The sequence below is a fragment of the Artibeus jamaicensis genome, unplaced genomic scaffold (assembly GCF_021234435.1).
Source record: "Artibeus jamaicensis isolate MK-2021 breed Jamaican fruit bat unplaced genomic scaffold, CSHL_Jam_final scaffold_1283, whole genome shotgun sequence".
Lineage (NCBI taxonomy): Eukaryota > Metazoa > Chordata > Mammalia > Chiroptera > Phyllostomidae > Artibeus > Artibeus jamaicensis.
In genome coordinates this window covers 6,885,326-6,913,136 of record NW_026522028.1, presented here as the reverse complement: position 1 = coordinate 6,913,136, position 27,811 = coordinate 6,885,326, and the positions used below count along the sequence as shown (strand labels likewise).

The 27,811-nt window shown below is 38.1% G+C and overlaps 1 protein-coding gene across 1 annotated transcript in view; it reads left to right on the top strand.

The window, feature by feature from the left end:
- Positions 1-27,811, top strand: part of IL1RAPL1 (interleukin 1 receptor accessory protein like 1) — a 1,106,570-nt gene that overhangs the window by 1,059,730 nt on the left and 19,029 nt on the right. The window lies entirely within an intron of this gene.

Genomic DNA, 27,811 nt, shown 5'->3' with positions numbered 1-27,811 from the left:
ATCTAGCCATAACAACTCAAGAAGGGTAGAGGGGGTATTTCACCATCCCTGACAACACCCAGCAGCATTGCCTCTGGCCTCCAGCCTAGCTGCTCTTGCACCCATCAGGCGCTCTGACTTTCTTCTTCACTCTATGGTATTGGTCCATACACCAACTCTGGCTGCCCTCAAAGTGTGGGCATGTTTACTATCTGGAGCAAAGCAGTTGAATGGTTAAGGGTGTGGACTCTGGAGCAAGGCTGTCTGTTTGAAACCCATCTCTGTGCCATAGCACCTGTGCTATCTTGGGAAAATTAATTTCTGAGAGCCCCAAATTTCTCTTCTATAAGATGCTAATGGCAATAATGTCTTCCATACAGAGCAGCTCTGAGGGTTAAATAAACTAATACATATCAATGCAAATCACAATATGTTTATTATTATCAAGTAATAAATAATTGCAGCTATCACATGATTTTTCTGCTCCAACTACATGATATTCTGGGCAACTTGGGATGCAGTATTAATGTGTTTCACTTTTTAAAAATTCCCTCAAATCTAATTTATCTTTCATTAAAATGGTCAACTTTATCTTCAGCAATTTTGTTAAATTTTGATTCTATATTTTACCTTATAATAGATTTATTTTAGCTTGAATGTACTGTCCTGTCCTAAAGGAGATCTTCATTCATTTAGACATGCATTTAATGGTAATTATAAGAACCTACTATTAGTGGTGGAAGTAGGACCCTTGTAGTGTGTAAAGGAAAGAAATTTCCTGAGACCTGCACCCAAAGATGTGGTTCTGTGGTATGGTTTATTGGTGATGTACAATTAAGGGGATTCCGCTCCTGACCTTCCAATGTCCCATCTTCATCCATCTCACCATAGAAAATGTCCAGTCTTGTCACCAGTAGGGCCAGGACAAAGGCTATTGCCCAGAGTTTATGCTCGATATGAAAGTACAGTCCAATACAGCAGCCAGCTAGCTTAGCAGATGTTTACACCTAAAGTCCATTGCTGTGCTACAGATTTCAGGCTCTGCTAGATGGCCTCAGTCCCCATTCAGGTAGCTTAGCTTATTCCCAGCTGCTCTGGTGGTGGAATTTCTGTGGCTGTGGAGAAAGTGCACAGGGCAAGAGTGTTCCCAGGTGGCAGAGAGAGTTTAGTCCTTTTGGAGAGTAAGCCATTTGCTATGGGCCTGGTAGCTGGGAGACCCTCATGGTTGTGTGCTTCCAGGAAAGAAAGTGCACCAACACACAGGTGAGTACATTACTAGGTGGGTGAGAGAGAGAGAGAAAGAAAGAGAGAGAGACAGCATCCTTGTTCCCCTGGAGATATAACCAGGAGCTGCAGTTTGGGACAGGCCAGGTACTTTTTCAAAAGAACTAATCAACTTCCCAAACTTTCAAAGGTTTTGGATGGGCCCACCTCCTAACCAATCTCTTCTTTCCCCAGGCTACATTGACAGGCCTTTTGGTCAAGCACTTCCCCTTGTGCCATTTTGACTTACATTGTGCCTGTGTCTGCCTTCTTCTGCTCCCACCTGGCAATCTGTTACTGGGGGGAAGGGAAGAGTTAATCCCCTTGGTGGAGTACAATGCTATACTCCCCTGCGTTGTGCAACTGTAGCTTCCTGACTATCAAGTAAGCTTATGTTCCCAGTTTATTAAGGCCAATGTCTAAGTTCCATTTGCTCTCCTTTTCAACATCTAGGTAAATATCGAGAATAACAATACTATATGTCTGGCACTCATAACATTAAATGAACAGGAAATAGAAACCAATATAATTTGGAGTGCCATCATCTACTTTTTAAATTGCACTGTTATTAAGCATTTCTAATGTAGAAGTGTGCTTCTTTTTTAAATTTATTTTTTATTGATTATGCCATTACAGTTGTTCTATTCCCCCCTTCATTCCCCTCCGCCCTACCCTCATCCCCACCATTACCCCCCCTTTAGTTTATGACCATGTGTCTCAAGTTCTTTAGATTCTATATTTCCCATACTATTCTTGCCCCCCATCAATTTTCTATCTACTGTCTATGCTACTTATTTTCTGCACCTTCTCTCCCCTTCTCCTCCTCCCACTGCCCTATTGCTAACCCTCCTTGAGATCTTCATTTCTATGTTTCTGCTCCTGATCTAGCTGTCCTTTTAGTTTGCTTTTGTTTTAGGTGTGGTTGTTAATAACTGTGAGTTTGTTGTGCTTTCACTGTTCATGTTTCTTTAACTTCTTTTTCTTAGATAAGTCCCTTTAAAATTTCATATAATAAGGGCTTGGTGATGATGAACTCCTTGAATTTGATCTTATCTGAGAAGCACCTTATCTGCCCTTCCATTTTAAATGAAAGTTTTGCTGGATAGAGCAATCTTGGTTGTAGGTCTTTGGATTTCATGACTTGGAATACCTCTTTCCAGCCCCTTCTTGCCTGTAAGGTCTCTTTTGAGAAATCTGCTGACAGTCTGATAGGGACTCCTTTGTAGGTGACTGTCCCCTTAGCTCTTGCTGCTTCTAGGATTCTCTCCTTCATTTTAATTTTGGCTAATGTAATGATGATGTGCCTTGGTGTGTTCCTTCTTGGGTCCAACTTCTTTGGGACTCTCTGAGCTTCCTGGATTTCCTGGAAGTCTATTTCCTTTGCCAGATTGGGGAAGTTCTCCTTTATTATTTGTTGAAATAAGTTTTCCACTGGTGGCTGTTCCTTTCCCCCTTCTGGTGCTTCTCAGGAATGTTTGACTGGGAAACTGTCATGTTAAGTGGATGCCCATTATCAATCCTATTCTGAATAGTTAGGTTTAGATATATTGATTACAATAATATGGCAATTCATTCATCATGAAGTAGTTTGGGAGGTGGCAAAGTATCTATCTGAGAGACTGTTACTGAGCAAACTGGAGCTCAGCCATGTGGCACCTTTTACATATGACCCAACACTTAGAGTTGAAGGAAACAAATTTTTATTAACACGGTTCCAACCTCAAGTAAGGGTTGGGCAGCCTGAGAGCACTGCTGCTCAGAGCCCTCCTTTCCCACGAGACCCAGAGCCTCCCTTGCTCCAGAGAAGACTACAAGCCAGAATCATGCCCAGAAGTTCCCCATCTCCTTATCTCTTCTTAAGCTGGTCACATAAACAGGTATCCATTTGCTCTGGAAGGTGCTCTTGTGGGTCTCAGAGTCGCCATCCTCTCGCAGTAGCTCTTTCCTCCAGGATCTGGGGTGCACTGTTCTCAGCCTCCATTCAGTGGTTCAGGGAAACACCCGCCATGTTACACTGGGTCATGGTGGAGTCCAGGGAGGCACACATCCCAAAAGAGTGACTATTCTGTACGTCCTTCAAAGAAGCAGAAGTACTTCTCTCTGTCTCCAGATAGCATAGCTTCTGTCCCTTCTCTTTCAGCCTGCCGTTATTTAAATTGTTATTCTTAGCCCTGGAACTTCCTCTATGATCTTATATTTGGCCCTTCCTATGGTGTGTTAGTGTCTGCCATTTTTGCCAGTTCCCCAATATCTCTTATCTTCTTTTGGCTGCCATCTTTAGTCTAAGATGCCCGGGGCAGAAGTTTCCATCAACGCACAGACATCCACGGTGGACATCTGCACTCTGCCTCTGGTACAGGTGAAATATAAGCTCCCTCACCCCTGGCTATGTCACCAGTCCTTGCAACTTGCCACACCCCACCAGTAAGTCAGGAGCCCATGAGCATTTTCATAGTCGGGTACACAATTTTCCCTGGGCCACAACCCTCTTCCATTCATGAAGGCACAGCTATTAACTTGTCATTGTCACGCAACATATCTTAAAGGCTGTATCATCCACTTCCCTCTTCCCCCAATCTAGGAATGTGGGAGGTATTCTCACATTTTCAGGGAACCCTTGCTCTGCACCCTGTTGCAAGAGTAACTCTACTTAACAATGATGAACATTTAGGTTTTCTCTATTCCTCCTCAAACCCATTTTAATTCTTGTGTACACCCACACTGTCTCTCCAAGAATGTAATTGATAGGAATTAGACTTGTTCAATAAACTGCCTAGTCCTTAGAATATCTTTAATAATGTAATTAACATACACATCATTTAGGATGCCTTGTTTTAAAGCCAGATGAATTTAGACCCAGTGGACTTCTTATCCCTTCTTATAATGAATTGTGTTTGTAATATGTGCCCCTATCCTTGTTATTATTTACCCAGTACATTTATTTACTGAGAGATGCAATAAGACCAAAAGAACTATTTACACCTCTCTCAGGGCTCATCTTTGACAACTTTAACTACTCATTTCAGAAAATGAAAAGGCCAAAATTTTACCAGATATCAAAACCTCCTACCTTTCTATATTGGTGGCATCTCCCTGGAAAGAAAATGACCCATTAAAAACTGAGTAAATAATGTACTTGAAAAGTAACTAAATAAAATTTAATATTAAAAAAAAAACTGAGTAAATGTCCAGGAAAGAGTCACTTTTACTGAGTCATGGCTGTGGGGGAGAAACAATAATTTTCCCTTTACCTTCTAGGTTTTCAGCTGAGACACCCCTTGTAGTAAGAAACCAGATTAACAGGAGAAAAACAAACAGAAGTTTATTAACATGCATACTCTGTACACATGGGGGGAGGATACCCAGGAAAACTGAGGAACTCCTCCAAATGGCCCAATCCACCACCTTAAATAGCATTTCAAGTTAAAAGCCAAATAAAATGCTGGGGGAAGGACCATTACAGGAGATTACCTACAAAAGCACAGAAAATAAACATAAGGTTATTATGCAGATTTAAGTCATTGCCTTCACCATTGTAAGAGTTTGCAGAAATTTAAAGTCAGTCTTCCTTTTGTGGTACAAAGAAGGAAAAAAACCTTACAAATGGAAATTTCCCTTATAAATGTCAATCTCTATTACAAAAGGGTAACTTCTTGGTTTTCAGAGCCTCTCCTGTGCCTGCTGTTTCTTAAAAATAATCAGCCTTAAATAATACTAATGCCAAAAAGGCACATCTGGGGATGGTATATTCTGCTCCCCTTCATTGCTTATACAATGCCAAAATACTAAAGAACTTCAGTTACAATGCTTCAACATCTTTAAATCAGAGGCATCGGGTTTAACAAATTCTCTCCTTAGATGAGATCTGATGTTTTGCATTCAATTTTTTTCTATCCTGTATCATTTTTCTTACTTCTCTGCTCTTCAGTCATATAAGACACATAAATAGCTGACCCGAACTTTTGTTCCTGTTAATTATGCTGAAATAAACAAACAAAAAGCAAACAAGTAAGGACCACACTTGGAGGCTATTAGGAATGCCAACAGCACAGATTGTCTGACACTAGTGATTTTATACATTTCAGTGTATTGACATGGACATTCCAATGAGGTTACTTGATTGCCACCAAAATTACAGGCATCAAAACTGAACTTTTCGGCTCCTTCCTTATACATGCAGTATATGATTTAAGTGGGGTTAACTTCAACTTATTTTTACCCCAACACTAGAATACCTCTCCAAAGGTCTGTTGATCATAGGTTTTCCTGATCAACTACAGCATGGAGATGTATTATATAACATAGTTTTGCATTTTAGGAGTTTTTCACATTCCGTTTTCTTTATTGTGAACTAGAATATTCAAGCAGCATCTTTTTTTGTAAAAAAACAGGACCACTAGTTGCTGATGATTAGCTTGTTTCCCAATTAATAAAGAGCCCTGGCTGGTATAGCTCAGTGGATTGAGCGTGGGCTGGGAACCAGTGGGTCACCAGTTCAATTCCCAGTCAGGGCACATGCCTGGGTTTTGGGCCAGGTCCCCAGTGGGGGCCACATGAGAGGCAACCATACATTGATGTTTCTCTCTCTCTCTTTCTCCCTCCCTTCCCCTCTCTCTAAAAATAAATAAATAAAATCTTAAAAATAATTAATAAGGAGATAATCCTTGATAAAAACCAATATTGAGAGCCAAGAATGATAAGCCCTTCAGTTTTTTTTATTATTCCTGGTGAACTAATCATGGGTACCAAAGCTCTTAGTACTTAATCATACAAGGTATAGCCTTTGGAAATCCTTTATTTGCTTTATTGAATTTTTTGCTTGTTTTCCTATAAATGTTAAATTATTGATAGAGATCTTTAACTTGTAATTCTGTGTTATATGGTTCATTATACACAACCCATTTTTGATGAATGGGATGCTTAAACATATTTTGAGTAATATGAACTTTATCTGCAGTAGGATTTCTCAATCTTGTCACTATTGACCTTTAGGCTGGGTGATTCTTTATTATAGGGAGCTGTCCTATTCCTACACACTGTAGATTGTTTAGCAGTGTTGCTGGCCTTTATCCATTAGATGCCAATAGTACCTTTCCCAATTGTCAAATATTAGCTTCAAAGATTGCCAAATACCCCCAACATACAAAATCAGCCCCAGTTGAGAACCACTGACCTACAGTATAAATATCAGAAAGGTGAGTATTTTATTATATTATATTATATTTTAATTCTTTTTATTATTGTTCAAGTACAGTTGTCTCCATTTTCCTGCCACCAATTCCCGCCATACCACCCATCCCTGCCTCCCACCCTTAAACCCACCCCCTTTGGCTTTGTCCATGGGTCCTTTATGCATGTTCCTTGATGATCCTTCTCCTATTTTCTCCCAGTATCCCTCTCCCCACTCCCCTCTGGTTACTGTCAGTTCATTCTCAATTTCAATATCTGTGGTTATATTTTGCTTGCTTGTTTGTTTTGTGGATTAGGTTCCACTTATAGGTGAAATCATATGGTATTTGTCTTTCACCACCTGGCTTATTTCACTTAGCGTAATGCTTTCCAGATCCATCCATGCTGTCGCAAAGGGTAGCAGCTCCTTTCTTTCTTCTGCATAGTATTCCATTGCGTAGATGTACCAGTTTTTTGATCCATTCATTTACTGATGGGCACTTAGGTTGCATGAGTATTTAATCTCATCCAAGATTATATCCAATGTAATTGGAAGGTCAAGAGAATGAGTGCTTCTTATGCCACAGGAAATGACAAAAAATACATTCCTTGTGTTTCCACTCTTGGAGAGTCAACTAGAAATCATTAGAGCAGTTCTTCACAATCTCTTTGTTGTTGTTGTTGTTCCTATTGCAATCTTTTCAGTGCACACCAATCACCTAGGGAATTTGTTCAAAAAAAGGGATTCAAAATCAATAGTCTAGTGTGTGATTCAAGATTTGAATTTCAAACAAGTTCCTTATTGATGCTGATCTTGTCAGTCTGTGGACCCCAATTTGCATGCCAGGATCTTTGCTTAGGCAATAGATTCTCTAATAAACTTGGTAGTATCTAATAGGTTAAGAGCAACTAGCTCTCTTGAGTTCACGGTTTCCATGAGAGGGGAATGAAAAAGGGAGAAGGAAAGCCTGTCAGTGGAACTAATTCCAACTAATTGCTTCATTCTTTTTACATGGTCAGCACCTTTGAACCTATTTGAACATTGCCCTCACACTCCACTCTTAATGAGGTTACTTGCCTCATGTGTTGAAAGAAATTGTGCTTTATAGGACATATTTGCCACTCAGAGAGATGTCTGAGAGGGCATTCTCTTTGAGTATTAAATAATTAACCTCTTAAGTGAAGAGAGCTTGCATTGTTAGACATAGTTCCTCCATTACTTTTTCATTGAAAAAAGGAAATCCACTTAGGACTCACTCTCTCTCTCTCTCTCTCACACTCTCTCTCTCTCCCTCTCCCTCCCTCCCCCCTCTCTCTCTTTCCTCTGTCTCTCTCTCTCTCTCTGTGTCTCTGTGTGTGTATATTAGCCTATGTAAATAGCCATTGCCAAGAGGGAACAAGGTATATGATGGGCAGTAAATACTGCTAATTTGCTGTCTTGAACACTTGTATTCAGCTAAATCTCAATTATGTGCAGTAGGGAAGGGCAGGCATAGGATGAGAAATGAACTGCCACATATTATTGATCAATGATATGACAGCAAAAAGGCAAAGAGAGAAAATAATACAGAAATACAAACTATATAAATAGTTCTGATGTGTTCAAAAGTTTAATTCATTTTGTATTATTTTTATTTAAGCATAGTAGGCATACAATCTTATATTGATTTTGTTAGTCTCAGGTGTGCAATATAGTAATTCAACATTTTTATACCTTACAATATGGTCTCCCTACTAACTCTAGTAATCATGTCACCACGTAAACTTATCACAATATTATTGACTATATTCCCCTTACCCTTTTCACCCATCCTCTACTCCCCCACCTATCTAGCATCTAATAACAGAAGTTATAAAACATGAGCAAACATAAGGTGAGAGTAGCGGGAATCGACTGAAACTCAGATCTTTGTGTTAGAAAATGATAGGCAGGCAGTTTTTTTTAATAATTTAATTTAAGGTAATTGCAAGAAGCCCACCAATATCATCTAGCACACACATAACACATTTCCACGTATGTGATCAAAGATCACAAACAAGATAGCATATTCACGGCCAAACACACCACTCATTCTTCCTTCTTAGGACCACCTCAATATTTTTATTGTTTTTAGGTCAAAACAACCTGTTGACTGATAATGTTTTATAACCTGCTCAAAATCTCACTTCACTGCAGGCTGCTTAGAGATGATTCATATAATGCTGTTGTATGAAAGAGCACCAAATCATTTCTATTCACCAAATATATACTGAGTGCCAGCTATGGGCAAAGCACTGGGTTAATTGTCTTTAGTAGTTGAGTCAGTGCTGACTGAGGGATGTCTACCACCATCCTGGGGCACTGAGTCCACATTGTTGGGGAGCAGGAGATGGCTGTGCATTTTTATGGCTGTGAATTCCTGCAGTCAGTTGAGAAATGGCACAACTGGGTCATAAAATGCAAGATTCAACTTTTAATAGGCAGTTCCTGCATATTGTACTTTGACAACCAGGTCAGTAAAGTGAGAAATTAGACAGGACACATGAAAACTGCTAACTACTCTCTCAGGTCATACAGTAGGAAAAAATGTGTTGATTTTCAATAAATTACCATGGTAACTTGCATTAGATTTTGTTGTTGAGAATTACATTTGCCATCTGTAAGAAATATGTTAGGTATTTGTCTCTTTTTAGGACCCATTACTATTTTTAACATGTGTTCTATGAAGGATGATCTATCTGCAGGTTGATTTCTCTAAATTAAAAGTTGACATTTAACTGTTATTAAAGTAGATTTTACTTTCACTTCAAAGAAAATCCAGTGTTATATTTAAGAAAGCACAAAAAGGTCATTTTAAAAACCACCCAAGAATCATTACCATGAATTCAAATTTGATATGAATGAGGATTGACTGAAAAGAAATTGCAAACTGTGAAAAAAAACAGCATTTTGTTTTTGTATCTTCACTTGGGTTCAACCTAAGCAAGTCTCTTTGAGTCATTGTTCTTCATTTCTATTATTTGCAAACTAATTACCCTTAAACCTCAGTGCATGAATCTTGTAAGAACATATTAAACCCTGGGTGACTAATAGTATATATTAACCTATTTTTCAGGTTTTATAGATTCTCAAGAGTTTTGAGTCATTGTACCTCATTTTGCAAATCTTGAAAGTAAAATAAAGTAGTTGCTCTTCCCAGGCATTTTCTTTTTTTTTTTTTTTTTTTTGCAACTTTTATTTATTTATTTTTAGACAGAAGGAAAAGGAGAGAGAAAGAGAGGGAGAGAAATATCAATGTGTGTCATCCCTTACTGGGGACCTGGCCCGCAACCCAGTCATGTGCCCTGACTAGGAATCCAACTGGCAACCCTTTGGTTTGCAGGCCTGCGCTCGATCCACTGAGCTACACCAGCCAGAGCCAAGGCATTTTCTTATACTTTTAAGTATTTTTCAAGTTGCCTCATATCTTTAGATGAGAAGTTTTTAAAACTGCAAAATAGAAATTACAATTCCTTAGGAAATGTGAGGGCAGTTAAAAGTATTGACAGGTAATGGTTGTCAAATTCATAGAAATGAAAATGGAAGAGGCCATTATCAAAGCTTAAAAGAATGACAGACATAAACTGTCTGACTTAAATCAATTTGGAATTCTAATTCTAGTATGTAATGCAAAATGAGTATGACTTGAAAACTCATTTCTACTATCCCACAGTCTCAAGGGAATGACTCACAACTGCTTAGGTGCACTTTTAATTTTCCCCAAACAAATTTGTCTGTATTATTTAAATATCTTAGTAATGGAAATAGCTTAGAGGAATATATTAAAGATACTACAATAAAATTTCATATTGACTGTCTTCTTAAGTAGGCTGCTATCACTGGCAACTCAGTAGTCACATACTTTGTATTATTAAAATATATTTCCAACCGTTGACTACTCACACACCAGGTTAGTCTTCTCATCTGTAAAACAATGCAATTAAACTAAATGAAATTTGAAATTCACATTTTCTCTGAAACAAAATTATGTTTTTACCTACTTTTTCAATGAATACTTGTAAACTGTTGCCAAAATGATTATTTATACAGAGAAAAGCACCTTGATGGTGTTAAATAGTTTCTGCTCAACTTGCCTTGCTGAACCAGGAATTTATAAATGATAGTTGGATAAATAGATATGTGACTAAAAGATTAATTTGGCTAAAGATTTTCCCATGACTCTTAGTAGGAACTCAGATTATAAGTCACCTTGTACAACACTATTCCAAACTATCCAGAGTAAAGAGCAAAATATAAGCTATTCTGGAGTATTAGCATTTAAAGCTATATATCCCTTGCCTCTTTTAAGGTTATTTAAAAACCTAATTTATTGGAAAGATGCATTAAAAAAGAATTTAAACTAAGTAGTAATAGTGGTTATCTCAGGGCAGTGTGATTACACATGACCTTTAATTTATTCTTTGTGTTCTTATATGATTTTCAAATTCTTTATAATAAGCATGTTTTATGCAGTCAGGAAAAAAAGAGAAAAAAATCTGTTTTTGGACAGCCATTGATAAATTTTTAAATTCTGACAGGAAACCTATTATTACTCTGTTTGCACTAAAATCAAGTTATTTGCACATTTTTCAAGTGTATGAAAACTTATTTGCTTGAATGTACGATCTTGTTCCCATTTTATGTCTGTCTATATTAGAAAACATTGCATTTTAGGGGACACCTCTCCTTCTGCATTATTTTCTCAAACCACTGCTAATTTTCATGCACCAGAAGTCAATACACAGAGTGCGATGATAAGATAATGCCTATTCTTTGTGAAGTAGGGCTCTGTTATTGCCATTTTGGTTAAAAGAGAATTTATTCTTGAGGACAGGCCCTTTATATATATATATATATCCCAACTACACAGGCCACTAAAATATACAAGTTAACCACTTCATCTCAACTTTGTCATAGTTTAAGAAGTCATTTATTGTTTTCTTATGAGGAATCAAGGAATGGTAGGTTCTGCTGTTGATAGTTCCCAAAATATGTCTATTTCCTCATAGAGTATTAATGAGGGGAAAACTTAACCAAGTTTTAATAAATTACTGACTTGTATCTCTTTACAAAATGAGAAAAGAAGGCACATGTACCACTATTTTCCTCAGCAGTTTTATGTTATAAGAAAACAAAGAGTGATCAAAAAAGATTCGAGAGATATAAGAAATGGGTTTTCCTATTACTTCCACTGAAGGAAATGAACCAGCATATGGTTTGATTATTGTTTTTGCCTTAAGAGTCTGTAGCTCTGTAGAATCCCTAAGACTTTGAATGAAAGTTGTCTCATGAGAGAAACAGCTTTTGCTGAACACATTTTATTCTAATGCTTTCAATAATTAGGAAGTATGTTAAAACCCGAAAGGAAGGATATTAGTATAATAACATAAAATTCTGAAGTTTATCAAAGCATCCCATTTTGTATATTACAGTGCAATCAGGTTTTATACGTGTAGAATATAAAAAAGAATATTTTATAAATCTATTTCCAACCATTGAATATACTACAAAACACCGTACAGTCTTTTTTTTTTTAAGGGATTCAATGTTTCTGTAGAAAACATGGCTTCTTCTGTTGGTTATCGAAGCAGTCCAGATGTTCTGGGTTCTCTGGCCAATCCAAAGCATTCCCAATGGAAGACCATATTGTTCTGTGACAATATATCCTCTGGTTGCTTCCAGGATAAACACTGCAGCCTTTAACAAAAAGGAGAAAAAAATGGCAATGCCACCTTCACTGTGGCAATTTGCTCTTGAGAGATGTTTTGTGACATTCCATCTGTGTCTGTCTATTTGTATGACATGTTCAGAAGGAAATCCCTGTAAGTGGAAAAGCAAATACTTTTTCTTCCGAGAGATTTTCTTTCAGGCATCGGTGAAGTTTGACACTTTGATATACAATAGCCCTGTCTTCTAAGCTGGTCACCTGAGGCCCATTTTGCTCTTTACTGTAGCAGTATCCTCTTTCTTTTCTGGTTTCTCCTCATCATACTCAACTGTATATGATCTAAGATGAAGGAGTGTTCTTATGAATGGTTTGTATGTTTGTATGTGTGCAAATACATACAAACAGATTGTACAGATTGTACATCTCGTGTTACAATCTTTAGATAGACCTATGTCAAATACTGCTTTTATAATCTAAAGAAGAAATGCTTTCAGCAAAAAAAGCTCTGTGTTAGTAAACCAAACTGCCCATTTATAAAATGTCGATTTTGCACTGGACAGAATGAACCATCATCCTATTTTTCTGACCTGATTTGGGGAACCTGGTTTAATTGATATCATGAGTCCTCCAGAAACATATTTATTGACAAGGTACATGCCAGTTGCTCTGAAAAGAAAAAAAAAGATAAACAACATATTCTAGCTGAGAACTCACTGTATGGATTTGTGTACCATCACCCATCATGCCATGCATTTGCTTTTCTTGTACTCCATACCAAACTACTTGCCAAGAACCATTGCAGACAGTGTGCTGCACTGTGCCATGCAGTGTCTGATTCCCATCTGTGAAATCCCCTAACAGAAACCCGCATCCACACAAACACTCCAAAAGTTGCTCACCTATGGTTATGGTACTTATAGTAAAACATTTCTAGACTTTGGCTGGTGAAGTTCAGTGGATTAAGTGCAGGCTGTGAACCAAAGGGTCACTGGTTCGATTTACTAGTCAGGGCACATGGCTGGTTTCTGAGCCAGGTCCCCAGTAGGAGACACACAAGAGGCAGCCACACATTGATATTTCTCTCCCTCTCTTTCTCTTTCCTTTCCCCTCTCTCTAAAAGTAGATAAATATAATCTTTTTTTTTTTTGCAGATATTTATTTATTTATTTATTTATTTATTTTAATTTTTTTTTAATTTTATTTAGTTATTTTTCAAGTACAGTTTTTTGTCTATTTTTCCCATCCCAGCCTCCCCTGCCCCTTGCTCCCCACCTCCCTCCCATTTCCTCCCCCCCCCCTTAGTTCTCGTCCCTGTGTCCTTCCTATTTGTTCCTCCAAATCCCTCCCCCTTTTTCCCCTTAACTTCCCTTCCTTCTCCCCTCTGGTCACTATCCCCTTGTTCTCTATTTCAGTGTCTTTGTTTTTTGGTTTTTTTTTTCTGCTTACTTGTTTGTTTTGTTGTTTAGCTTCCTGTTAAAGGTGAGATCATATGGTATTTGTCTTTCAGCACCTGGCCTATTTCACTCAGCATAATGCTTTCCAGTTCCATCCATGTTGTTGCAAAGGGTAGTAGCTCCTTCCTTCTCTCTGCAGCATAGAATTCCATTGTGTATATGTACCACAATTTTTGGATCCATTCATTTACTGTCCGGCACCTAGGTTGCTTCCAACTCTTGGCTATTGTAAATTGTGCTGCTATGAACATTGTGGTGCATAGGTTCTTTGATATTGATGTTTTAGGATTCTTAGGATATAATCCTAGCAGTGGAATTGCTGGGTCAAAAGGCAGGTCGATTTTTATTTTTCTGAGAAAAATCCATACTGTTTTCCATAATGGTTGTACCAGTCTGCACTCCCACCAACAGTGAACTAAGGACCCCTTTTCCCCACAACCCCTCCAACATTTGTTGTTTGTTGCTTTGTTTATGATAGCCATCCTGACTGGTGTAAAGTGGTATCTCATTGTGGTTTTAATTTGCATCTCTCTGATAGCTAATGATATTGAGCATCTCTTCATGTGTCTCTGAATGTTCTGTATGTCCTCCTTGGAGAAGTGTTTGTTCAAGTCCTTTTCCCATTTTCTAATTGGGTTGGGTGTCTTCTTAGAGTGGAGTCGTGTAAGTTCTTTGTATATTTTAGAGATTAAACCTTTGTCTGAGGTATCATTGGCAAATATGTTTTCCCATACAGTTGGTTGTCTTGCTAATTTAATACTGTTTTCTTTAGCCATGCAGAAGCTTTTTATTTTGATGAGATCCCATTTGTTTATTCTTTCCTTTACATTCCTTGCTCTAGGGGACATATCAGTAAAGAAGTTGCTGCGTGAAATATCTGAGATTTTCTTGCCAATGTTCTCCTCTAGGACTTTAATGGTGTTATGACTTACATTTAAGTCTTTTATCCACCTTGAATTTATTTTGGTGTATGGTGTAAGTCTGTGCTCAAGTTTCATTTTTTTTGCATGTAGCTGTCCAGTTCTCCCAACACCATTTGTTGAAGAGGCTATCTTTACTCCATTTTATGTTACTGCCCCCTTTGTCGAATATTAATTGACTGTAGAGAGTTGGGTTGATTTCTGGGCTCTCTGTTCTGTTCCATTGGTCTATGTGCCTGTTTTGATGCCAGTACCAGGCTGTTTTGATTACAGTGGCCTTGTAATACAGTTTGATATCAGGTATTGTGATCCCCCCTACTTTGTTCTTCTTTCTCAAAAGAGCAGCTGCTATTCGAGCTCGTTTATGGTTCCATATAAATTTTCGAAGTGTTTGTTCTATGTCTGTGAAATATGCCATTGGTACTTTAATAGGTATTGCATTGAATCTGTATATTGCTTTGGGTAGTATGGACATTTTGATAATGTTAATTCTTCCAATCCATGAACAAGGTATATGTTTCCATTTGTTTGTGTCTTCTTTGATTTCGTTCTTCAGGGCTGTGTAGTTTTCTGCATACAGGTTTTTTACCTCCTTGGTTAGGTTTATTCCCAGATATTTTATTTTTCTTTTTGCTATATCAAATGGGATTTTTCTCTTTATTTCTGCTTCTGCTGATTCACTGTTGGTATACAAAAATGCCTTTGATTTCTGGATATTGACTTTATAACCAGCTGTTTTGCCAAACTCATCAATTAGTTTGAGGAGTTTTTGGGTAGAGTCTATAGGGTTTTCCATGTACACTATCATGTCATCTGCAAACAGTGACAGTTTTGTTTCCTCCTTTCCTATTTGGATGCCTTTTATTTCCTTTTCTTGCCTGATCGCTGTGGCTAAAACTTCCAATACTATATTGAATAGAAGTGGTGAAAGTGGACAACCTTGTCTTGTTCCTGATCTTAGTGGAAAAGCTTTTAGTTTTTTCCCGTTGAGTATGATATTGGCTGTAGGTCTCTCATATATGGCCTTTATTATTTTGAGAAATGCTCCTTGTATTCCCACTTTGCTGAGTGTTTTTATCATAAATGGGTGTTGTACCTTATCGAAAGCTTTTTCTGCATCTATTGATATGATCATGTGATTTTTGTCTTTGCTTTTGTTTATATGATGTATTACATTTACTGATTTGCGAATATTGAACCATCCTTGCATTCCTGGGATGAATCCTACTTGATCATGGTTTATGATCTTTTTGATATGTTGTTGGATGCGATTTGCCAATATTTTGTTGAGGATTTTAGCATCTATGTTCATCAGCGATATTGGCCTGAAGTTTTCTTTCTTTGTTGTGTCTCTATCTGGTTTTGGAATTAAGATGATGCTGGCTTCATAAAAAGAATTTGGAAGTTTTCCATTCTTCTGAATTTTTTGAAATAGTCTGTGGAGAATAGGGGTTAGCTCTTCCTTAAATGCTTTGTAGAATTCTCCTGTGAAACCATCTGGTCCGGGGCTTTTGTGTGCTGGGAGTTTTTTGATTACTGCTTCAATTTCTTTCGCTGTTATTGGTGAATTTAGATTTTCTGCTTCTTTTTCACTGAGTTTTGGAAGATTGTATTTTTCTAGAAATGTGTCCATTTCCCCTAGGTTTTCAAATTTCTTGGCATACAGTTCTTCATAGTAATTTCTTACAATCTCTTCTATTTCTGTGGTATCAGTTGTAATCTCTCCTTTTTCATTTCTGATTGTGTTTATTTGTGTCCTCTCTCTTCTTTTCTTGATGAGCCTACTTAAAGGCTTGTCTATTTTGTTTATCTTCTCAAAGAACCAACTCCTGGATTCATTGATCCTTAAAATTGTGCTTTTAGTTTCTATGTCATTTAATTCTGCTCTAATCTTGGTTATTTCCTTCCTTCTGCTTGCTCTGGGCTGTCTTTGTTGTTGTTCCTCAAGTTCTTGCAGGCGTAGGGTTAGGTTGTTTGTTTGAGATGTTTCTATATTCTTTAGGTAGGCCTGTATTGCTATAAACTTCCCTCTCAGGACTGCCTTCGCTGTGTCCCATAAGTTTTGGGTTGTTGTGCGATCATTTTCATTTGTTTCCAGAAATGTTTTGATTTCTTCCCTAATTTCATTCTTGACCCATTCATTGTTTAATAGCATACCATTCAGTCTCCATGTTTTTGGGTGCTTTGGGTTTTTTCTTTGGGGTTGGTTTCTAATTTCAGTGCCTTGTGGTCAGAGAAGATGCTTGGTATGATTTCAATTTTCTTGAATTTGTTGAGGCTCCTTTTGTGTCCTATCATGTGGTCTATCTTTGAGAATGTTCCATGTACATTTGAAAAGAATGTGTATTTAGCTTCTTTGGGATGAAGGGCTCTATATATATCAGTTAAGTCCATTTCTTCTAGGGTGTTGTTTAATGCCACAATATCTTTTTTGATAATTTGTTTGGAAGATCTGTCCATTTTTGATAGTGGGGTGTTCAAATCCCCTACTATGATTGTGTTGCTGTCAATATCTTTCTTGAAGTCCTCTAAGATTTTCTTGATATATTTGGGTGCCCCTATGTTTGGTGCATATATGTTTACAATGTTAATGTCTTCTTGGTGGATTCTTCCCTTGAGTATAATGAAATGACCTTCTGGGTCTCTCTTTACAGCCTTTTTTTTGAAGTCTATTTTGTCTGATATGAGAATTGCTACCCCAGCTTTTTTTTCTTGTCCGTTTGCTTGGAAAACTTGTTTCCAGCCTTTCACTTTTAGTCTGTGATGGTCTTTTGTCCTGAGGTGAGTCTCTTGTAGGCAGCATATGTGTGGGTCATGCTTTCTTATCCATTGAGCCATTCTGTGTCTTTTGATTGGAGAATTTAATCCATTTACGTTTAAGGTTATTATTGATAGGTACTTATTCATTGCCATTTTTGTACCTGTGTTCCTCTCTGTCTCCCTCTTATCCTTCTTTCCCTCAAAGCAGTCCTTTTAGTATTTCTTGTAGAGCTGGTTTGGTGGAGGCATATTCTTTTAGACTTCTTTTGTCTTGGAAGCTCTTTATTTGGCCTTCTATCTTGATTGAGAGCCTTGCTGGGTAAAGTAGCCTTGGTTGTAGGCCTCTGGTTCTCATTACTTGAAATATTTCTTGCCATTCTCTTCTTGCTTGAAGTGTTTCCATTGAGAAGTCGGTAGCTAACCTTATTGGGGCTCCCTTGTATGTTATTTCTTTTTTCTCCCTTGCTGCCTTTAAGATTCTCTCTTTGTCTTGGAATTTTGCCATTTTGATGATGATGTGTCTTGAGGTGGGCCTCCTTGGGTTCCTCTTGATTGGGACTCTCTGTGATTCCTGGATTTGTGAGACTTTTTCTCTTATCAAATTAGGAAAATTTTCTCTCATTACTCGTTCAAATACGTTTTCTATCCCTTGTTCTTCTTCTTCTCCTTCTGGTATTCCTATTATTCGTATATTATTACGTTTCATATTGTCTTGCATTTCTCTTAATCTCTCTTCATTCTTTCTGAGCCTCTTTTCATTTTCTTGCTCTTTCTGTGAGATGCTTTCTACCCTGTCCTCCAACTCACTAATCCTATCCTCCGCTTCATCTATCCTACTTTGGAAACTTTCTACTGTGTACTTCAATTCGGAAATTGTATTCTTCATTTCCTCTTGTCTCTTGCTGATGGTTTCCATTTCCTTTTTGATGTTGCTGTAGTTTGCAGAGAGATCATTATAATTTCCCTGTAGTTTCTGGTAGCTCACTGTGAGCTCTTTGAGCTCTTTGAACTTCGTAATAACCAGTGCTTTGAATTCACTGTCTGATAGTTGATCAGCGTCTATTTCATCTAACATTCTTTCTGAAGTTTCTGCTTTTTCTTTCATTTGGGGATTGTTTCTTTGTCTTCCCATTGTTTGAGACTCTTCTTGTTAGTCTTTGCTTCCAAAATTGATCTGTTCTGAAACACTGGTTTTATGGTGTAAACTTCTGTGGTATGTTCCTTGTGAAGTTCAGTGGTACAGACTCCTTGAAGTTTCTTGATGTTCTTCGTCTCCACCTACACTCACGCTGGTCCTCGCACTGGTCTCTGCGTTGGTCGCCTACCACTGCTGAATGTCCCGGCTCTAGTAGCCACCTCCTCAAGCACCCAGGCCCGTTAGTAGGGCAGTGGCACAGAGGCTGGGAATGTCCTGGCTCCCGTATCTGGCTCTCTCTGCCGCCCAGGGCCGTCACAGGGGCTTGGAGTGTCCCGGTTTCCGTACCTGACTCCCAGGCGTCTAGTCCTGTCTCTATGGCAGTGGCACAGAGGCTTAGAAAGTCCCAACTCCCGTACCTGATTCCCCAGTGTCCAATCCCCTTGCTATGGCAGCAGCACAGGGGTTGTGACCCTCCCAGTTCCCGTAGAGGGATCCTCTGAAACCCCGGGCTGTCTCAGGGGTTTGGAGTGTCCAGGCTTCCGTACCTGACTCCCCGACGTCCAGTCCCGTCTCTATGGCAGCGGCACAGGATTTGAGAGCTTCCGAGCTGTAGCTGGCTCCTCAGCTGCGTCACAGGGGCTTGGAGAGTCCCAGCTTCCGTACCTGACTCCCCGACGTCCAGTCCCATCGCTATGGCAGCGGCACAGGATTTGAGAGCTTCCCGGCTCCCGTAGCTGTCTCCTCAGCTGCGTCACAGGGGTTTGGAGAGTCCCGGCTTCCGTACCGGACTCCCCGACGTCCAGTCCCGTCCCTATAGCAGCGGCACAGGCTTTGAGAGCTTCCCGGCTCCCGTAGCTGGCTCCTCAGCTGCGTCACAGGGGTTTGGAGAGTTCCGGCTTCGGTACCTGACACCCCGGCCTCCAGTCCCGTCGCTATGGCAGCGGCACAGGATTTGAGAGCTTCCCGGCTCCCGTAGCTGGCTCCTCAGCTGCGTCACAGGGGTTTGGAGAGTCCCGGCTTCCGTACCTGACTCCCCTGCGTCCAGTCCTGTCGCTATGGCAGCAGCCCAGGATTTGAGAGCTTCCCGGCTCCCGTAGCTGGCTCCTCAGCTGCGTCACAGGGGTTTGGAGAGTCCGGGCTTCCGTACCTGGCTCCCCGCGTCCAGTCTTGTCGCTATGGCAGCGACACAGGATTTGAGATCTTCCCGGCTCCTGTAGCTGGCTCCTCAGGGTCCAGGCCTGCCTCTATGGCGGCGTCACAGGGGCCTTTGGTGTCCCAGCTCCTGCAACTGACCCTTCCGTTGCCCAGGCTAGTAGCTATGGCATCGGCACAAGGGTGTCCCCGCTCTGGTTCCTGACTCCTCTGTCTCCCAGGACCGTCACAGGGGCTTGGAGTGTCCGGCTTCCGTACCTGAGGCCCCGGCTCCCAGGCCTGTTGCTCTGGCGGCAGTACAGGGGCCGCGTGAGACCCAGCTCCGGTAGCTGACTCTGCCGCCGTCTGGTGTTTCAGCGTCGGTCACAATCTCTGGTCTTTTAATTTCATAAATGCTGGGTAACCGATGGTTTATTGTGCTGTTTCTCCATAGATCTGCCAGGATTTTCACCCATGAGTACAGGAGCTAGCATCCGCTCCATCTTACTCCGTCGCCATCTTCCCAGCATCCTCCGATAAATATAATCTTTAAAGACAACATTTATTATACCCATATAAAAGGCCTAGCAGAATGACACCTAAGTGTACAATAAATAGTAACTTTTATTTTGTTTTTAAAAATTGCATGCATGCCCAGCTCTGCAATTAGACAAGAAGGCAAGAAGCATATTTCTTTTTTGTTTATTTTGTTCATTGTTGTTCAATTACAGTTGTCCACATTTAGCGCCCACCACTCCCCCCCACCCCAGCCAAACCCATCTCCCTCCCTTGCTTCTAAGCCCCCTTGGTTTTGTCCATGTATCCTTTATAGTTGTTCCTGAAAACCCTTCCCCCCACTATATTTCACTTATCATTTTGTCACTAGGACTTAAAGCAGCACACCTGACACATGTAAGGCACTTACTACACAAAAATAAAGTGAATGACTGAATGAAAAGAAAAATGAATAGCAGTATCAAAGATATAAAGCAATATGTGATTTATTTCTAAATGCTAATTGAATACAAATTTTCTAGTCTGTAAGTCTATATATGTCTATAGTATCAGTGGACTTATGAATGAAAAAACATTTCTAAATCAGTATTATGAAGTTGACCACTTTTCTATGGAATGTAATGGACTACGTATTAATAATTATACCTCATCAGTTGCTTGAACCTTCTGGGTGACTGTAAAACATGACTTATAGAGATATTCTTGGAATTTTAGAGTGGGAATGTACAAAAATCTAACTTTTCATTAAAAAGTTGAGTTTTTCCTTAATCAATCAGTCATTCATTTAGTCAGCAAGTACTCACTGAGCACCTACTATGTGTCAGATAGTTTTCAAGGCACATAGATAAATAAAAAATATGAAAAAATAAAAATTGCCCTCATGAAACTTAAGTTCCAGTGGGATGAGATAGACAATAAATAATAATAAACTTATTAATAAGAAAATTTAATACCATGGTATATAGCGATAAATTATATAGGAAAAAATTAAGAAAAGTAAATGGAAAAACTTGAAGGAGCAGAGGGAAACATGTAGAAATCTGAGGAGGAACATTCCAAGTAGAGGGAACAGCCAAAGCAGAGGTCCCAAAGTATAGCACATATTTATAATGTAAAAACCACAAATAGAACCAACTTATATAATGCAATGTGGTAAGTCACAAAAAAAAAACTACAGAAAGTACACATTCTAAGGAGGTGATTCATGTTCAGTTGAAAAAGTGTCAAAAGTTCAAATCTTAACCTTGCTTTGCAGAATTGGTAGAGCGTTGACAAACAAAAAGGAGAAGTTCCAGGTCTGCACACAAATGGGCAAACATGTTGAGTTCAATTCACATTTGGAGGGATGATTCTGGCTAGGGATTAATCAGTCGCTTCAATTAAAGGAGTGAAGGACTTTGAATGCCCACACAGGGGGTTCACACTTTCTTCCGTCAGCAATGTAGATCAGCTAAAAATTACTGAAGAAAATCCCAAGGTTAGGGCATGTTTTTGGAAAATCAAACTGATGGCTTTGTACAGAATGCATTAGAGTAGCTGTAAATCATAAAATTTCAATCCAAAAGTAATCAACCCAAAATACACTCTAATTACAGTAACACTTGCAATAATGTAATCTTGCCATATTACCTGTCTTTTAGTTTTTTAACTTTTTATTTTGAAATAAAAACCAGCAGACATCACAGAAAAACTGCACAAAAATCATCCAATAAATTTCCATCTATTCTCTCCAACTACACTGACCAGTTATTAACAATTTGTCACATTTGTCTCATCTCTCTTTGTTTAGATAGATAAATAAAAAGACAGGACTACCCTCTGTGTAGTAACACACAATGCATATTGGCATCTTTGGCTGACAGTAAGTTAAAATTAATTTGGTGATTTGTCTGAAAACTTCTTTACAAAATGGCAAAATATGCTATGTTGAATGTAATCTTTTGCCAAATGTTGCCACATTAAGCTGCGACATTCATTTCATCAGCATCATTATTATCATTATTATTATTAGGTAATAATAAAAAAACCTGTCTTGTTTCAAAAACCACTTTTTCAAAAGCAAAACTGCTGTCTTTACATACTGGTTTTTACCTTTCTAAAACATTTCTTTGCTATTATGTGAATAGCAATTCAGCTTCTTAATGTGTTACCAAAAAAATTCTAACTGCTTCTAAATTGCATTGATATATTATAGAATTGAGTTGAATATCTTTGTAGGTTGAGCATAATTATCCTCCTGCCAGGAACAAATAAGTTATACTGCTCCAGAGAAATAAATATGCATATGAATTTATGTGGATGGATAAATTCTTATAAAGTTTAGCTCTTTGTAACACAATGAAAGAAGAGGAAATGTACTTGGTGAAGCTAATGAATAAACTGAGATCATTATATTGCCTATCATGAATTTCCCCCCACAAACTTTCATTTTACTGCATATAAATCAGTGCAGAGCATTTCAAAGGACTTTATATAATGAGTGAAGCAATTTTCACCTAAAGTCTTCAGTCATACTTTAAATTAATATACACAAACATACATATATAGAGAGAGAAGGAGAGATAAATACAAAATGAGCAAGTGAAGAGTTCAAAAACACATATAAACTTTGATTTAACTTTGTTAACATCTTTACCTGTTCAAAGATACCTAGCAGAAAAACTTTGCACACAATAACACCAGATATAGGCCAATAAAAATTAGGACCCCAAACTATACTAGGTAATTGTAGCAAGATTAGTGTACACAAAATGCATTCATTATTTGCAACGTAATCCAATATACTAAGAGATGGCATGTGCTTTATTTTAATTAGCTGTTTCTTTTAAAGGGTTGCTTGGTCCACCTGTCTTGATAAGAAAAAATTGTAGTCATTGCTCAAAATGCTTGTAGCAAATCTAGTTTCAAATTGAAGCAATTTATTCCAAAAGCAGTCTACTACTGCAGCAATAATCAATGTGTTTTCCCTTAGCCCATAGTGAAGCTTTCCAAGGACTATTGTTAATTGCCTGTAACTAAATGACTACTGGTGCCCTTAAATGTAACTCTTTGGCATTTGTTCATTTGTTGTGTTTAACCAAATGCCAGTTTCCCATAGGTTTTCCCCAGTGATTTTGCTTTACAATTTTCAATATTCAGTCTCAGTACTTTAAAGGGAGAAAAGTCTATCATTTTAACAAAATAACACAAAAGCTAAACAGATTTTAAAAGGTCTGCACTTTCTCTTTCCATCCTCTGATGTTAACTTGTGCTGAAATGAAATCTTTTTATTTTTTAAATGCTGCTACTCCAGGCAACTTGAACTTGAGTTGAAAAGCAGATCCCATTTCAAAAGGAAAAATGACATTTGCTAGGGCAACACAGCTCATATTGTAATGTAAAGATATTCTTTCAAATTAGTGTTTTGGTCATAAGGCAGTTCCAGTTCAATGTAAAGATAAAATACAGATGTGGGCCCCAATCATTTCTTTTAACTGTAACAGGGTTTAACCCCTGGTAAATTTGTCCTGGTGCGAATGAGGGCGAGGGTAACACTCATTAATGATTGTGCTGAGCTTGGAGCAAAAGAAATGTGGAAACTACATGTAATACACCATTTTCTTTGGGAGAATTTATACATGCTTTATAAACCAATGCAAGTAACTTGAATGAAATGGAAAATTTTTAACCTACAGACATTTATAATGTGAAGGCATATAAATTACTCATGCATAAAAATCCTGTAACTGAGGAGCAGGTGCTGGTGTGTGTACTGTGCAGAAAGACACATTTCTTTACTGACTTTCAAGGACATTATAAGACCATTATGCTTCTGCATGTAATTCTACAGAAGTATCGGGAACAATGTGAGATAATCTCAGGATTTCAGTATCCATTAGCTCCTTATAAATGCCATTTATCTGAACTGGTTTTGGTATTCTTATTAGTAAAAAGCTATCCTGTGGCTCTGAAGACTTATTCTTGCTTATTGCCCATACTCTAGGTATGTATATCCTTCCATGTTTGTACCTTAAAGGAGGTATGCAGGCTATACAAGACCACTTTGTAATGGCTTAGCCACATCAACCTTGCTCTCTTTTTCTCATTACATTTCAGACAGTAATAATTGATTGGCCTAGTAAACAGTATACAAAACTTTTTGAGTAGTTCATGACATCTAGAAATGGGAACCATTCACATCTGTGCAAGTACTTCTCTAAAAATAAAAAGGGATTACCTTTATAAAATTTTTCTCTAACTTATACATATCCATTTTTTAAACTTTTTAAGAACTGTATAGAGACCAGTATTATAAATACCACCCAAAGAAAATGAGAACTCTGCTCATTAGATTAATAGGATTATCTTTAGGGCATAGGTGTTGATGGTTTTGAGATCTATTCAACTAGATAGGTGTGTAAGGCGTGCTAGAGGCCCAGGCCCAGTGGGATGCATCCAGAATCCAAGGGCATGCTTGGGGCACCAAGAAGAACTGCTCCCTGCAGATCAGCTGTCTGCTTCCATCTTTCTTTACAGCATCTCCCCACATCGGCCTTGGGTTAGAACTTTTCTTTAAAATTTTTTTTCTTTAACAATTGAATTACAATTAATAAAATACTGGGTTGGCAAAAAGGTCCATTACTTTTTTTCCCATAAAATAAAAGACACATTTTTCATTTTCACCAATAACTCTGTCGATATGGATATGTTGAGTATGTCAGCTATCTCCCACTATTGGCTTTTAGTGAGTAGAGCCCAGGGCTGCTGCTAAACATCTTCCAATGCATCAGACAGCCCCATAGCAAAGAATGATTTGGCCAAAAGGTCAATAGTACCAAGAAACTTCACAAATCACTTTTGACATGTTCACTCAGAGCATCTTCTGCACAAATCTTTTCTTACCTTTGCATTTTCACTTTTCTTGATATAATAAAACACAATATGCTGAAAATGTTGTATATTTTCTTCCATCTCTTCAATATTAAAATGGACACACAAAAATTCACCAATTTTGATAATTTTTTTAAATGCACACTGATATGGCAGATGTCACAATAGAATCTGCCAAAATTGTTTCGAGAAGTTTAAGACAGCTAAGCACTACTAGAGCCATCATATGGAAAAAAACTGAATAAGCTTTTTGGCCAACTCAATAAAATGCATAGATCCTGTGTTAAGCTCAATGAGTTATTTCCTTTTCAATGAATTTATTGGTTAACAAAATTATACATGTTTCAGGTGCAGAAATTGTGCAATACATCACCTGCACACTGTATTGTGTGTTAACAAATGTATATCCTTGTATATCTACACCAAAAAAACCCAGAATATTTCTTGCACCTGAGAAAGTTTCCTCTTGCTTCATTCCAATACATTTTTTCCATAACCCATCTGCAAAACAATCATTTTGTGATTTCTATAACTATGGTTAATTTTGACCTGCTCTTGGACTTCATTCAAATAGAATTCTATAAAAAGTATTACTCTGTGCTTGGCTTCCTTTACCTAATATCATTTTGTGAGATTCATACATGCTACATGTATCAGTAGTTTTTATTGCTTGTGCTGCTGAGTATATTCTATCATTTGGACACACAACACTTTGTTCTTTATCTCCTGTTAAGGAGCATTTGGGTTGTGTCCAGTTGTTGCTACTTTGAATAAGACTACTCTGAACATTCTTGTACAAGTCTTGTGGACCTCTGCTTATATTTCCTTTGGAAATACTTAAGAATATAATTAGTGCTGATAGGGTACATTCATATTGAAATTCATTAGAAACTACCCCAAATGTTTTAATATAGTAAGACCATTAAGCACTACCACTAGCAATATTTGGGAATAGAAGTTAGGTGTTCTCCATTACTTTTCCATTTATTTTCTCCCACAAGACATTTTAGCAATACATTCCAAGTGTTTAATGTATTAAATTAGAAAACAGAATGGATCTTAAAAGAAGGCATAGTCCAGTTTATCACTCCCATCATGTTCACTATCATTTAAAGCAGGTTTTTCTAATACATAAATTAGCCTATGGGTATAAGTTTTAGGCAGGTTTCTATGGGTGGTGGAGTTTAACACATATCCTGAGAGAGCAAAACTCAGTGTACCCCACATAATTATCTACCCACTTACCCTTTATGTTTACACAGTATTGGGAAAACATTGTGCTGAATAATGTTTTGTATTCCATTCCTGGTACATTTGTAGGACTATTTTGTGTAGTCCCTCACAAAAGTCAGCAGATAAAGCTGTCTGATATTTATAATTATAAAATATTAAATTACCTGGAGGTACTTTCATACTTCATTTTAATTTACTTAGACTCTAAAAGATTTAATAGCTCACCTCATTTTTCTTTCTTAAGTACATAAAATCCAATCACTTTTTATAAGACTTTCTTCTCTGTCCCTTTTAATTTCAATAACAGGAAAACACACTTGATTAAACAGCAGTTGTATGTGTTTGTTTATTAAACTGTTGAATTAGAAATGAAGGACTAGGAAATGAGAAGTTAGGCAGAGGTTTTTCCCATGGTCACAAGAAAAGCGACATCACATGCAAGCACACACACACACATACACCATCCTTGTGAGGCAGTGATAGCTGCACTTTTCAGTTTATTTACTGCTGATATTGCACTGTGCCCATGGTGATGTCACCCCCATTCATTATGAGCTCTCAGCAATGATCTTGTAATCCAAGAGTAATCATCACTACAAAATCATATATGAACATTCTCAATCTAAGCCTACTTTGACTATAACAAAATTAGATAACCCACTGATGAAATCTAAATTACAAACCCCAAAATACCATTATTGTAGGATTATTTATCTTTAATGACAATGAAGGACAATGGTACTTTTCAAGATGGCTACCCATCGATAACAACCTTTGGACTATGATGGTCAAGAACAACCTGCAGACACAGGCAATCAGGTGAAGCGAGTTTCAAAGTCTGTGCAATGTAGCCTAATGTTTAAATAACAGAAGCCTTGAATTTGTTTCAATGTCCATGAATCCTAAAGGACAAAAAAGAAGTGGATATTTTATCCCCCAAATTGCCTGATAAGTTCTGATGTAATGTGGATATTTAATAGGAATAAGAGAACTTGTATACTATGAATGGCCAGAAAAATCTCTCTTTTTTGGATAGAATGTAGTAACATGCCTAGTGAAAGGGGAAACAAAGAAAAAGAATAACATTTTAAGTAGCTCAGTGAGAGGAAAATACTTCCAACACAGTCTGGTGTAACTTTCACTGGGTGGACTACTTCTAATCAATCATAGTAAGCATTTAGCTTCCAAGACTGTGGCGCTACTTTATTCAGAAAGGTATAGGACAAGAGTCATTGCCCCTGGCAAGAGCCAAGAGACAGTATTGATTATGTGGTCCACCCAGCACTCTCTGCAACAGTCCACTCTGCCCTTTGGAAACTGTGCTTTGTCACTCCTCATCTCCCCTCAGCCCCAGTCCCCAGGTGTCAGCTCAGGGCAAGAAAGATAAAGATTCACACTAGGTGAATTAAGAAGCCATCCTGGCTGAAAAGTTTCATAGCAACAGAAGCCAACACTATAAGCATACCTTGCAGAATCCCTACAAGAGATATGTTTGTATCTAAGAGTTACCGCACTCAGGCAAGCCAAAAGTTAGAGTTTCCAAACAGGTATTTATAATTCTCTCCATCCAAATACAATCTACCAACATAGGTTCATTTTTACCATAAGCAATGTTGCTTAGCAACACAGTTACCACATGCCACCTCATCTGGTTACCAAGGAAACAAAACTAGAAAGTTATCCAAAGGTCAG